Source organism: Xyrauchen texanus, chromosome 22, assembly GCF_025860055.1.
Source record: "Xyrauchen texanus isolate HMW12.3.18 chromosome 22, RBS_HiC_50CHRs, whole genome shotgun sequence".
In the NCBI taxonomy this organism is placed as follows: Eukaryota; Metazoa; Chordata; class Actinopteri; order Cypriniformes; family Catostomidae; genus Xyrauchen; species Xyrauchen texanus.
Genome location: NC_068297.1, coordinates 13,876,119 through 13,891,369, shown reverse-complemented (window position 1 = coordinate 13,891,369; position 15,251 = coordinate 13,876,119).

Sequence of the window (15,251 nt, the reverse complement as noted above, 5' to 3'; positions counted from 1 at the left end):
ATGGTTCGTATGATTTTCACTCAGTTATAAACATGTGTTTCTTGTTATATGTCGACAGCTTAAAATTGCACATTTGTAGAGTGTCCTGATCATTAGCTTTATAGTTAACCAAGCTGACTGTATGAGTCTACTACTTTAATTTGAAGTTTCTTGACTAAAATGTGTCATCAAAACCTATACTCTTAATGTTACATGGCAGATCCAAACAAACATTACTAGGCACTACATTTTTATAAAATATGAATCATATTGGATGATCTTAGGAGCACAAACCGTATATAAATACCCCATATTACACAGTGTGCAATATCTGATATGGCAATTATTTGGTTTCACTTTATGTTAATGTATTAAAAAATTAATTGAAGTAATATTTTAAAGAATTTATATTTATGTTATAGCAGACCAGTCCAATGTTAACAAGAAATAATTATGTTAACCCTATAAAACAATTCACTTATTTACACTTTCACTTAAAATTATATGGACTGTGAGATACAGGAGGACAATAATAATAATAATAATAATAATAATAATAATAATAATAATAATAATAATAATAAAAGGCTCCACAACACAAAAAGATGGAAAACATTTTTCTATCAAGTGGGACTTTTGTGCTACTGGCGGTAAGATATCACAAAGCTCCATGGCCCAATCTTGTTTGTGTAACATGTTCTTTTCTATATAGTAATGGATGTTTTTAATGTGTAACTGTTATTTTTTTTTCCAATCATTTGTGCAGAATGCTCTTACCTTGAGAATCCATCCCAGGCAGCTGGTACACCATGATGTGGAATGAGGATGTTCATGTACAACAAACTTGAGCAAAATGCAAGCACTCCAGTTGTGACGGAGAGAAAATGTGCCCTGTCACTTTAAGGATCCGCCGCCAATCCCAACCCTAAGAGTATAAAATGGCTGCTCATTTGTGTGCACCAGGTGAGTGAAAAAGAAGTGTGAGACAAGTGTGGGGTGAACAGAGTTAGTGTTTGGAGAAAGTTTGCCCAGTGTATGCGTGATATCAGGAGCTCCACTGAAGTGAGAAAATAACAAAGAAGACTACAAAAAAGGTACTATCTAGTGCTCTATATTGTTTGCCTGGATACAAAATATGGACCAAACCATCGAACCATTGACTCAATGTTTAAAACGGAGTGGCATGAGTAGCAGAGGATTGCTGACCCGCTGAAGTGCTCTGTAACAGAGTTAATTTAGTGTAAGTGCCAGGTGATCACCTAGGTTTGCTGACCTAATCCATACCCTCTTTTGTAACCCTACATCTGCCTCCTTGAAGCCTCAAACCACAACAAGGTACATGTGAACTCCCCTAACCAGCATCAGCATTCTTCTACAACTGCTTTTGAAAAAACACATTAACATTATGTGAAACAAAATTACTTGTTGTTCATGCCCAAAAGGGTTTTCAAGCGGGGTGGATCAACAAACTAGATCGCACAGCCTTAAAGCCCAGGGCACCCCTCTGCAGTCAAGGGCCCCCTGGTAGTCAAGGGCCCCTGGGTACTGGCCCCATTGGCCTGGTCGGTAATCCGTCCCTGAAGATGGAATGTGCCTCTATTTGTCCATGTAATGTGGTTGTTTTCTGAATGGCTTGAGCCCACCTATTTGTAGATTTGTATGCATGTCTTGATGCTTGCTTTGTTTAAAAATCGACAAATGCATGTAGCGTTCCAACAATATATGCGTGCGATTCACAATTGAATGCTGGACAGAAAAAAATATATTTGCCAATTATATATAATTTTATTTTCAAATCTAATTTTATTTGTGAATTCACTTTTTTACTTTCTAATTGTAAATCTCTTTACATTTGTATGTTAAAATGCCACAATTCTATCTCTATAAACAATATATAAGGCTATTTTAATGTGACCGGTTCACTTGCATTGAAATATGTGATGTATATGTAAATACGTTTTCATAAAGTTTAATCTCAATTGTGTAATGTGAAGAATAAACAAGAACGAAGCATGATATATAAATGCGTATTTTAGGAGTGATGTTCTTTTAAAAAAATAAAAATTCCAAAAGATCTGTTTCTCACCCACACTTGTATCACTTCCAAATACATGGTGTCTCTTTCAAAACCAAGTGATCTACCTCTGGAGTCAGCAGTTTATCATATAGGCGGGGTCATGTGATGCCATGTGAGGAGCGGATGTGTGAGCGAACAGCTCTGCACACTTTTCTGGTTTTTAATTATTTTTGTGTTATTTTCCTGTGAGATTTGATACACCCTGCTACATATTTGTTCTTTGAAGTCAATATGTTCCAAAAATTTAAATCCTCGGGCTCTAGAGATAATTAAAGACACTTTAGTGTTCAAGCTGAAACCCCTGATGGGCCTGCAGACCGGGGACTCGATTTGAACGGTGCAGTGGGAGAAATTCAGCGTTTTATCTGGAGTCATCGGAGAGGGAATTATCTGATATCCGCTCGCGACCAAAGTTGATTTTGAACATGCTCTTGAAAAGCTTGAAGATTGAGAATAGGAGTGATGGAATAACATCCGAATTGTTGGAATTCCTGAGCATGTGGAGGGCAGAGGTATGGTGAAATTCCTAGACGAGCTCTTCCAGAGTCTGCTCTATATAACAGGCAATAAGATGGAAATCAAGTGAGCTCACAGAGTCCCGGCTCGCAGATCAGCTGAGGGAGACAGGCCCCTATCAATCCTGGCCAAATTCCTGAGATAATCCGATAAAGATCTTGTCACGCGAGGATCAAAGGAAAGCTTTCTTGGAAGAATCGCAACATTTTCTTGTTCCCAGATTTTGCGAGTTCGACGAGAGAAATGTGATCAATTCAAGGAATGCAAGAAACTTTTACATCAATGGAAGATCGCTTTTGCATTCATGTTCCTGGCCAAACCGATAATAGAGACTTAAGGTTGGCCGCAAAGTATTTTTATGCCCCAAGCAAGCACTGACCTTCATAAAAACATTGGAGTGAGTAAGCCATTTGAGTGGATTGACTCCCTGTACTTTCTCTTGCTGTCTGAGGAAGCTGGGTGCCATTTTTGTTTCTTTTTATGTTGGTTCCACCTAGCGGCTGGAGTTAGTTTTTTGAAGTGACACTGCTTCAAGAAACTTTTGCATTGACGAAAGATCGTTTTACACTGAAGTTCCTGGCCAGTGATAAGGATGACTGCAAAATATCTACAATGTGGTTTCAATTTCTCAAACAGATTAATGATAAATTGGGAAGAGTCATTATTGTTTTAGCTGAAATTCAGGGGCAAAGTCTTATTTTGGCTAATATTTACGCACATTATACTGATAAGGGCATTTTTTTATCGGTCCAATGGCGGTCTCCAATAATACGGGTGAAGGTCTCTGCGCGTTACTGTCTTTCTTGTAATGCCACACAACAAGATTAAATGAAATACATTTTCTCTTATGTATTACTTCGTTATTTCATCTGACTCCATAAATGAAAAAGGTTTTTAATGATATCTGAGCATCATTAAAAGTGAGCGACTGTTTGATTATTCTTTTAACTCCTTTAATTATATTTTACCCGTTCAGATTAGGAAACTATGTCGCTTTGAGGTCCCCGCGTGTTTTTCTCTGTGGGTCTCACGATCTGTTCTAAACGGAAATTCCCTTTTTGTCTTTGCAAACCAAGTACACTTGAATTGATGCCAAATATTAGTCGTCACTAATCTGAATCGTTTAATCTGTTTGGGAAACACAATTTCAGAGTCAGTCAGAATAAAATCAGATGTTGACAATTTATTGACCAGGTAACATAATCAATTCATAAATTCCAATTAGACCATGATAAGTCAAAGTTAGACATTTTATCAAAACATAAGAAATTCGAATTGCAATCACCTGATATAAATTACACACAGTAAACTGTGTTGGATCGTCTGACTACAGAGAACCATGAACAATGTGTCACATCTCCTTAAATACCCAGATAATTCAATATGCTTACCAAATGGTGGTGTCTGTCATTATAATTAGATTTTGTTCCCCTATTGAGGGGGTTCCTGTAGATTTACATACAGGAGGTATGGAGGATCTGGGGGAGGGCACACCTTTAAGGGGCATACCACAGTTCTCATATTTTATTACTTCTTTTTGCTTTTCATTATGGCTGGGAGGATGATACCAGTTTACCAGGCGCACTGAGAGACTTTAAATGATACCAAACATGTTATAGTTACTTTTTTGTACACACTTCACATTGCATAGGTTTTTAGTGAGCTTTGAGTGAGGAGGAGGCGTGAGATGAAGAGACTTTAGAAGGGAAGTGTTAGCTGCACAGTTTATTGCATCTCGGATGTTGCTGTTACATATGCAAGAGAGAGTTCAGATGTTAATTCTCATGAGAGCCTTTTGCTTTCTCGAGGAGTAGCCCAGACTCACTGGCACCCGCCTTACAGTTTTACACTGAAGTTCCTGGCCAGTGATGAGGATGACTGCAAAATGTCTACAATGTAGTCTTTTATAATTTTGTTTTTGACACACATTATTTATTTATTTATTTATTATAAATGTAATTTATTATTTATTATAAAAATGTTAAATGTAAATATGAGTGGGTTATCTCCACATGGAATGTGAATCTTTTCTTAAACATAAGAAATATGATATTGTGTTTCTTCAAGAAACTCATTTTTGCCTGCGGAAAGCTGGAAAATTTGGGAAGATATTGGGTGGACATGTCGTCTTTAGTGCCAGCTCAAGTAAGAGCAGGGGAGTCATTATATTGATAAATATCAATTCAAATTTCTCAAACAGATTAATGATAAATTGGTAAGAGTCATTATTGTTTTAGCTGAAATTCAGGGGCAAAGTCTTATTTTGGCTAATATTTACGCACATTATGCTGATAAGGGCTTTTTTTTATAGATCTTGAAGGGATGTTGCAAGCTGCTGGCACCCCTCATGATATAATATTGGAAGGAGTCTTTAATCTATTGATGGACTCTATCCTTGATCATAGTGAAGCAAAAGTGTGCAAGCCCCCTGGAGCAACATTGATGCTTCACAGGATGTGTAAAAATCTTGGTCTTGCATATATTTGGAGACTTTTGAACCCATCTGGGAAGGATTATAGATTTTTATTTTTTCAGTCCATAAGGTTTATTATAGAATAGATTTTTTTTTTTTATATCCAAGTCCCTCATTTCATCTGTTGATGTTGCTCAATTGTGAACATTTTAGTCTCGGATCACGCCCTGGTGAGCTTAAGAGGTGTTGCCATATATGGAGAAAAAGAAATCATATAGTTGGTGCTTTAATGTATCCCTCTTGCAAAATCCTGATTTTCAACCATTTTAATCTGGATAGGGGCACCCGGCAAGGTTGCTCCCTTTCCCTATTATTGTTCTGCCTTGCCCTGGAACCATTAGCAGCCACGATAAGAAAGGAAGATGATTTTCCAGAGGTGATGGCGGCATGTATGGCGCATAAGCTTTTGCTTTATTCAGAAGATATTTTATTATTGTTCTCTGACCCTATTAGATCTATGCCTTGCCTCCACAGAATTATCAATTCCTTTTCTAACTTTTAGTTTTTCGAGTGATGTGGGCAAGTGGGCCTCTTTACATTTATCTATGATTGGGAAGGTTAATGTTTTAAAAATTCAAATACCTATTACAGTCTCTCCCCATTGAAGTTCCTAACTTTTATTTTAAAAAATTTGAAAGTATAGTTAAATCCTTTTATTTGAAATGGTTAATGTCCTTGAATGCATTCTAACAAGTTACACAGGCCAATTGACAAAGGTGGGTTGGGTCTCCCCAAGATTTTGTTTTACTATTATGCTTTTGGCGTATTGGTCCCTTCTGGCTGAAAGAGCTCCTCTTTGGCTCTTTAGAAGTAAAGATGCATCCCGTTATCTCACACATGCAGTTAGTGTTGACAAAAGTTTCCCACGTTCTAATTTTGGACATATACCTGAACGTTGCCGCAAGTATTTGGTTAAACCCCATATTGTGTATTAACAAGTCCCCCTTTGACTGAACAGAATGTATTGAGAAGAGTTGCTATGCTGGGTGACCTGTATAAAAATGGAGCATTGAGGTCCCTTGAAAATTTTATACAGCGGTTTGGGATTCCCAGATCTCAATTCTTCAGGTATTGCTGCTGCGGCATCTACTCTGTACCACCTTTGGGTGTAGTACGCAGCCCCCTAAAATGGCAGACACTCTTGAGATGGTGCTTGCTGCTTTTAGAAAAGGTCATGAAGATTACTATTCCTGAAGCATACTATTCCTGGCTAATTCAGAGTCTAGGGGACAGGGTTTTAACATCACTTAAGACGTTATGGCAGAGAGAGCGTCACTTTTAAATAAAGTTATAAATAAAGTGAATGATTTTGTCAGTAAATGTTCAAAAGAGTATTTTGAAAATATTGGATGTAAGTTAGCTAAAAAGTTTGTAGAGCAGAGAACTGGGGATAGGGTAGACGAAGTGAATAATCCTAGTAACATCCAATCAATATATGTCAGGGGAGCTGATGAAAAGGAAATACTTGACATTGTTAATAATTGTAAGAATATAAATTCTACTGATTATAATGACATTGATATAATGACATGTAATTATTAAAAAAACATTATAGAATATATTGTAAAACCATTTACATATATCTGTAATCAGTCCTTTTAAACAGGTATATTTCTGAGTAATATGAAAACAGCAAAAGTTATTCTTATTTTTAAAAGTGGAGATGGACATCACTTTTCCAATTACAGACCAATTTCTCTACTTTCCCAGTTTTCAAAAATCTTATAGAAAAACACAATTTATTAAATTAATCAAGCCTACATACAAATAATTTATTTGAGCGATCATCAGTATGGCTTTAGAGCTAATAGGTCAACCTCAATGACGGTGATGGAACAGGCAGAAGAGATTTTCACTGCTATGGATAATAATGACTATACTGTGGGGGTGTTCCTAGATTAAAAAAAAAAGCTTTTGACACTTTTGTTCAACACTTATTAATGATGAAACTGGAGAGATATGGTATAAGAAGAAAAGCCTTCTCTTGGTTAAGAAGTTACCTTGCTGATAGATATCAATTTGTACAAATAAATAATGTTAAATCAGAATTAATGAAAGTCACTTGTGGTGTTCCACAAGGTTCGGTGCTAGGCCCAAAATTGTTGTACTTTATATTAATGATATATGTGAAGTGTCTAATGTATTAAAAATGGTCCTGTTTGCGGAGGACACATTTATGTTGTTCCGGTAAAAATACATTACTACCCCAGTTATAAGAGGGTGTGCACACTTATGTAACCAGGTTAAAAAAAAAGGTTTTTCATTTTTCCCCCACGAAAATTTAATTTTTATTTAAATTGAATTGTTCACATTATAGGTCACATTAAAAGTGGAAAAAGTTCTGACATGATTTATCTTTGTCTCATTCTTTTACATCACAAGAACCTGGCATTTTAACAGGGGTGTGTAGACTTTTTATATCCACTGTATAAAGCCAACATCAATCCAATATATATGTTACAGAAGAGCACAATAAGGATTGTAAAAAGGGTAGACTATTATGAACCAACAAACATATATTATTTATTGAATTACATGTCTTAAAATTTGTTGATTTGGTTGATTTTTACACTGCGCAGATAATGTATAAAGTATTTAATAATTTACTTCCAAATTGTATTCAGAGGTTGTTCGAAATAAGAGAAAGCCAGTATAAACTAAGGGGAATGTATGTGTTTTAAAAAAATAAGAGCAAGAACGAATATAAAAAATAGATGTACTGTATATCTGTGAAAGGGGCAGTAAACTTATGGAATAATTGTGACAAGGAATTAAAAATGTGTAGTTCACTTTGTAAATTTAAGAAAATGTTTAAAAAAAGGATGATAAATAACTATATACCTCCAATATGATTAATTTTTGTATATATTTAAACTATTGTATTAATGTCTGAATGATATGTATGCACATTTGTGAAATGTCTTATGTTACTGTTTTGCTTATCTTGTATGAATCAAATTCGCTGAGAAAAGTGACGCTCACTTAGATAAATATTTAAAAAGGGTAGGCACAATAAGCAAAGACTTCAGCCTACACCTTTTTTGGTTATGTATATTTTAATTTATTATGGAAAATTGCATTTGAGACCCGAAATCATTTTTATTTAATTGATTGGCTCTTTTACCTGTAAGGCTGGAATTCCTTTACTACATCTGCCACATTGGGCCTTCTAATTTCTCCCATACATTTTTCTACAAGTGCACCGTCTCGGGCTAAGTAGTCTTTGTAAAAAAACGTAATGATGAGCCAGAATGTGTAAACCAGTGGTTAGTTTATATCAGTGTGCACTTCAGAATGTCACCACTAAGGGTCACTATAAGCACACTATCTAAATAAATTAATTCTCCACATAACCATTTGTACTCCGAGATACTGAAAGATTTATTTTGTAGAGCTCAGTGCTGATAAGGGTATTATATTTTAGAATAATAATTTAACCAGAGCACCTAGAGGAGAATTGGGTTTGATGAGGCTAGATAAATCCATCAGATTGACCTTTTAACCAAACCTAATTAAACATGGGCTATTTATAAATGAACACCGGTTCATTTGTATGTATTCTTAACAGAATAGTGTACTGAATACAGAATAATGGCAGCACAGCACTGTTCTATATATAACGACAATGCACAACTGTTTTATATTTCTAGATGTAATGGCAGGGTTATAAGTGACAGAGCAGAGTTGTAATATCAGCAACTTTAATGAAAGCAATCATGCATGTGACTGGTCAAAATAGCTGACTAGCAGAAAACTCTCCCTCTCCCTTCTGATTCCTGTTGCTGCTTTTTAACCGAGGGATAGAGAGAGAAAGAGAGATTATCTCTGCGCTAATGAGTAAACAAAACTTCTCTGATCCCCTCCAAGTTCATTTTGTGACCATTTGGAAATTCCATCTCTTTCCTCCCTCATTCCCTGTAAATGTTAATGCTGGATTCACTTCATTGGGGCAAAGTATTAGATGTATTCATGTAGAAAGAGAACATTAATACACTTCTTGGAGAATGGCAACCAGAATAATTAGCTGCTTGCTACGTACTAAATGCTACATTGTTTAAAATGGCAGGTCATAGCGTGATATACAGCCTTTCATTGCCCTGTTTTCATTTCTGATATGGTCCGTTAAACAACAGAGGGTATGAGAAGAGGGGCATCTTAAATTAAAAGCGGGTGGCTACTGTTAATCATGCAGTAATTACATTTTGCACATAATCTGCAGAGCTAATTACTGAAAAATGAAGAGATCTCCAATCACGTCTAAATCATTTGTGCTTTCTTAATCATTTTTTATTCTTTGAGTTCTTGGAGATTGGACATTATGAAGTTACTGCAGAGTATCTACACTAGCACTTCAATTACTTCCTGACCATCACAGTGATTCAAATGAATTAAATGCAACACAATTAATTAATCCAATAAACTCCAGTAATCAAATTTATTTTAAACTGTTAGAAAAGGCCAGATGATGCAACTGTGCTCATGGTAAAAAACAAAACAAAAAAAACAACACTTTATACACAGGGTTTCCTGGGCCAACTAGTGTTTTATTTCTTCATGTAGATGGTAAAGAACACAACTTCAACTAAAAAGCTAAACCTTTTTTTTTTTTTTTTTTTAAACTGTAATTTAGATTGCACAATTAATAATATAAATATTGCTCCAAGCAGCAATTACAGGGCCAAGCATCTAAATGGCCTATACAGCCCTAATTGACATACAAGCAGTCACCAAAGGGAGATACCAAGTTGAAAGGACAAAGTGATTGCCGAGATAATATTGTTACAGCTAAGTGGTACTGAATTGAATCAGGATTTATGTGGTGAAGTACAGCTTATGTTCTAATAAGACCAATCTGGAAACCCAAAGGTGAACAGAAGTGCAATTTTTAAAAACTACCCTTCGTGAGATTCAAACACCCAAACTTATATGTTGTTGTCCAGAAATGTACACACTTCACCACTCAGTTGACATGTCACTAGTTCGGTGGTTAATCTGATCCCAGAGTGCAATGAGGTAAACTGGTGTGGTGTGCTGCCCGTAACTGAGGGGCTTGTGTATGTGACTAGGCTCAAGCCGTGTGGATCACCCAAAGGTATTGGTTTGTTATCTTTTGAACTGGGTGGCACTGTCTCCAAACTGTTCAGGTACCCCAAGGACACAATGTAGATGTTGAAGATGTTTTTTTTTTTAATTAACAAAGCATTTGAAAGATGCATCACATTTATTAAAATTCAGTTTGGTGGAGTGGCAGTGTAGGCAAGACTTGTTGAAATCCTCATGACCCAAGGAATCCATAAACACCAACTTCATGATTTTAGGCAAAACTGTTTTTTTTTTTAATTACTTGACCCAACTTGGACTGTGGTCCTAGTGAAACAAACCCAGTTTAATTTGAATAGATCAAAGTGTTGCAGAGATAGTCTAGGTTACTAGTGTAACCCCAGTTCCCTGATGAGGGGACCAAACGTTGTCGATTGTAGTGACACAAGGGGTTTCTTTCGGGAGTGCATCTGTTCAATAAGGCTCAGCAATTACAGTGGCTAGGTACAGTGTTGTGGCAAGGGGGACACAACGTCTCTTTCCCTCCATGAGGGAACGGTGGCTACACTAGTAACATAGACATTCCCCTTCTGTCACTCACTCGACGTTGTGTTGATTGTAGTGACACAAGGAGTCCCGATTCAATAGCACCACCTATACTGAACAGTGTTATATGATCTGCTGATTCTAGTGCAGCAAGCTGAGCGTGCCAAGGAGCATGGGCATCAGACTGCACGTAACCTTCCCCAATGCCCCACTAAAACGTCATATTGTTTTTATTAGGTTCCCGACATCCGACCAAGGATTTTGAGGGGTGGGAACAAGCGGTGTGACAAGAATGGGAGCATGCCGTGCCAGCTGTGGCCTTTTCTCTCTCTATGTTCTCAAGCTCTGGCTTGGTTTGATCGTGTCAAATTTATGTAGACCAGCGCTGAGTTAAGATGTGCTGGATGGCCTCCGTCTGCTTTTTCACTGCTGAGAACTGCTGGGCGAAGTCTTCAATGGTGTCGCCAAATAGACCGAGCTGGGTGATGGGGGCGTTGAAAAAGGGTGGTCGTCGCCTGTCCGAGTGCCTGCACTGTGACCTTTGTGACCCAGAGGGCGAGGTCAGTAGCTGAGCACAGTTCCTGCAGCACATCAGGATCAGGACTACCCAAGTGTAGTTCTTTAAGTGCCTTGGCCTGGTGGGTTTGCAGTAGGGCCATGGCATACTGTGAGTAAGCGGCCCATTCGGTGGCGCTTTGGACACCAGGGATGACGTCGCCCTACAGGCCACGGAGGGGAGTACTGGGCGATCCCGCCAGGTGGCCACGTTTTATATGCCGACACCTGCGCATCAGTCTCAGAGTGGGCGAGCAGACCCGAAGGTCGAGTCCTCAGCGCCAGACGTCGTGACACTCTCCGATGTAGCGACGATATTCTCATCCTGCTAGGGGGGTCTGAAGGAGACATCGAAACCGGATGGAAGCAAACAAACATGCAGGGGGGCTTGTAGTCCACAGGGATTTACCCGGCAAAATCATGCCTGCCGAACTCCCCAAATCGCCTCCATTACCAGCCGAGTTGGCCTCAATCCCATGGGAAGAAGGCGCGAGGCGGGGGGGCGGCTGGAGTGGCGTTTGCTTTAAGGCAGGAAAGCCACGATTGCAACGTTGCCATGGTCACGCTCTCATAATGAGAACGTGAATCATTCATAAACGCTGCCTCAGAGCGATCACAGCCCACACCGTGAGGCATCATATATGACCGTCAGAAGTGGAGAGATATCTACCACATCCAGGAACTACACAAAGGCGGAAAGGCATCTTGAAAAAGATGCATCTTTAAAAAGACGTTCAACGCCAATGTGTAAACTCTTTTAGATGTACTTTTTTTTAGATATACTCTTAGGAAACGCTGTCGAAGCGCCCAGGGGCGTGGACTGCACTGGCGAGCAGAGAAGGGAGAAAGCCGCTGGTAATGCGCCGTTGGATCCAACAGCAATGCTCTTAGAGGTGAGTGGAATAGTAGTGAGTGTCTCAGCTCGCTGATCACACAACAGTTCTGCTCTGAAGAAAGAATCTGACTGAACAGATGCACAATCCCCGCCTTTTATACCCGTATGTCCGGGGGCGGGACATGCAAATTCTGTTTGACAATTTGGCATTGGCCCTTTTCATATTCAGTAATCCAAGGCACCCCTTGTGACTCAACACAATCGACACAACGTTGAGTGAGTGACAGAAGTGGAAACGGGATTACTCAGCCTGATCTCATGACAATGAGAGTTTGCAAAGCTGTGATCATGGTCACAGCTTTGCAAACTAAAATGATGTGCTGTATTTACACGTTTGACTCCCATTGGGGAGTAATAAGAAAACTAACCAATAGCCTACAATAGGTGCCACCACCTTGACACACTATTCCCTATATTTACCAATATTCAAAATTGATTGGTTGGTTCACCAAACTGGGTTTTTGTATGGTTTCTTAAACTATTGCAATAGATTTTAATATTATATTACAAAATAATTATATTCTTGTTCTCAAGAGTATCTTTGTCTTCTATATCAGTTACAAATGTTAGGAAGAGTAGTATTTAGCACTGGCAACAAATTGGATTTTTCTTGTTTACAGTAAGTTTTAGGCCTACCTGAAAGATTGCTATGAATGAGAGACGAAAGGAAGAATGGACAAAAGGTTCTTTTTAAATCATACCTGTGGTCTTGCATCATTTGTTAAATGTTAAATGTTGTTAGTGGACTTATAATTTACATTGTTACTTGAATTGCTTAATCCGTTTTGAGTTTCTCATGTGTAGGATGCTAGAAGATTTAGGGATGGTTATTGGACGTTTAGGCATATACAGTGAATAAATTAAAGTGTTAGTTAGAGATGAGTGTCGAGTACAAAACTTGCATTTTCAAACAGTTTAAAACAGAGGCTCAGAGCTGAGACATCCACAGGCCTGAAATAAAAACTGCGGTTGTTAGCATAAGAGGATAAGGACACATTGTTACTATAACTTCCATTTGCAATTAAAATTCCTTTGAGGTCCCTCCATAGCCTGCCTAAAAGTGTCTCAATAACAAGCTGTATAATTGCCCAGAAAGAGGACAAGCTTGCCTAATACCTGTTAAATCACATAATGAACACTCATTCCTCTCTTACCTTAAACATGAAACATTCTTAAGAACATGACAATAGTATAACGCATGGCAACATTACTACTGTTTTATGTCAGACTATGTTAAGCTATTTAGGATGACTAAAGTGCATCCTGTATGAGTGTATGTGTAATCTTTGCTTCTTACATTTATTGAGTTGAACACAAGTCACCACGACAAGCCCTCAAACATTCTATGGTACATTCACACACTCACAAAAGGGCTCTGAAACTGGCTTTCTCATTGGCTGGCATTTAAGTGACATTTAGAAACTCTTTATGCTTTCCGGGATGGTACCAGCTGAATGATGCACACATTCAAGCACAAACACACAATTGACTGACGGTTGTTATTGTTGATCTTTGAGCATTATTGAACATATTTGCTGATTCATTCAAATGCAGAGAGAGAGATCAAACGATGCATCTGCTCATTGGCAGACGCTCCGTCTCAGAGCATTTTGGTCTGATAATGTCAGTTTTATTAAAACAAATACTGTACTGTGAGTTCATTTTTAAACTTAAATGAAAAGCATTTAGGCAGATTGTTTGTTTGCGAGTATTCTATATGTTTCTCATGGAACATTCAGCTAAACCTCAAACAGTGTTTGACTAAATGACTAAATAAAGGGTTTTTGCACACATTAATAGTTGACATGAAATACTTTTAGTAAGCTGACATCTCTTGCAGTGTGACATGCTACACTCCACCTAAAATAATAGTAGACATAATTTTGCTGATTCTGTTATAATTATTATGCATGCAACATAACCTCAGACCTCATCTTTATTGAGTGACTACATGAAATACTTGTTGTGGCAGGGTGGAGGAGGACTCCTTTCCATTGAATACTTTACACTGGTGCCGAAACCCGGGAAGGAGGAGGCGAGAACCGGCTTTTCAATATAAATAATAGTTTTAATGATAAACTTAAAAGACAACATAAACACACACATGACGGACATGTCCGCTAACGATCTCTCTCTCCCGCACGACACCCTGCAGTCGACCTTTATACCTCAGAGGCTTGATTAGCCTAATACGGGACCGGGTGCGTAGGATCACGACCTGGCCCCGCCCTCCGCCCTGCCACACTTGTATTTAAAAAAATTGTCACATTGAATAAGGATGGTGAAAGGGTGAGAAAATTGTTGATCAGTTACAGGATATTAGATCAAAGCTTTCTTAAACTAAAATCTTTTTTTGATGAAGAAAGTCTGTAAGCATTAACTACCCATATGCACTCACACATAGTCACATGAGCAGATACAAGATGACATTTTATGTGAATGTGTGTTGGATGATAGATGGATCTATTTGAATAATATGAAATTATATAGTCTTTAATCTTGTGCTCCTGTCACATATGTTACACTGCAGCGCATTTCACATCAGCTAAAGCCAATCTGAACGCAGTGTACAGCCTCTGGGTCTTCTTAGGATTTCATGAGAACAGACACACTAGTGCTAGTGGTGAGGCTTACAGCTAGAAGTCATTACAGCTTTGAGTTACAGTATATATTGTTCATAAGGAAAAGTTCACAAAAACAACATTCAGTGTCATTCCAAACCTGGATGATTTTCTACATTTTGAGAATTTACTGGTCCATTCTTTCACATGCCATTACAATGAATGGCCACTACAGCTTTCAAGCTTAAAAAAGGAAGCAAAAGCATCATGTAATTATAAAATACAAACAACTTTTATGATGCTTTTAAGGTTCTTTAGCAAATGAAATGAGGGTGCGTAAATGTCTCTGCATTTCTTTGACCGCTGAAGAGACATTAACTAGTCATTAAGGTAGAAGGTAGAAATGTGGAGGAAATAGATATTATTTTGAATTTATTCTGTGTAAAAGGTTTTTTGAAAGTAACGTTAAAGTAATGAGTAACTTAACCAACACTGGTTGTAAAACAGGAGTTTTACTGTTTAATGTTCTGTATGATCTGCAAATAATATATTTGCTCTATGTACCTAGTTCAGAAAAATGTTTTAGTTGCTTGTCTTAAAAACTGTGCC